The sequence below is a fragment of the Crocuta crocuta genome, unplaced genomic scaffold (genome assembly GCF_008692635.1).
Source record: "Crocuta crocuta isolate KB4526 unplaced genomic scaffold, BGI_CrCroc_1.0 scaffold339, whole genome shotgun sequence".
NCBI lineage: Eukaryota > Metazoa > Chordata > Mammalia > Carnivora > Hyaenidae > Crocuta > Crocuta crocuta.
Window position 1 is genome coordinate 5,114,214 of NW_027530357.1, and position 473 is coordinate 5,114,686.

Below are 473 nucleotides of genomic sequence, written 5' to 3' on the forward strand. Positions count from 1 at the left end.
CGGGGGGTCAAAGCAATCGTGGTGACGACAGTTTACCGCATGCTTATTTTAAATCGATCGCCTCATCTAAATCTTTGGTAGCAACCATGGGGCGCCTGGGTGGCTCAGCCAGTTAATCATCCAACTTCAGTTCAGACCATGAGCTCAGGGTTCATGGGTTCAAGCCCCATGTCGGGCTCTGTGCTGACCGTGCGCAGCCTGCTTGGGACTCTCTGTCTCCTCTCTCTGCCCCTGTCCCACGTTCTCTCTCTCTCAAAATAAATAAACTTAAAAAAAGAGCAATAAATAAATCTTTGGTAGTAACTATATAAAATGATTTCATTATGGGGCGCCTGGGTGGCTCAGTCAGTTAAGGATTCAACTCTTGGTTTTGTTTCAGGTCATGATCTCGAGGTTTATGAATTCAGGGCATCAGGATCTGTGCTGACAGCATGGAGCCTGCTTGGGATTCTCTCTGTCTCTCTGTCTCTCCC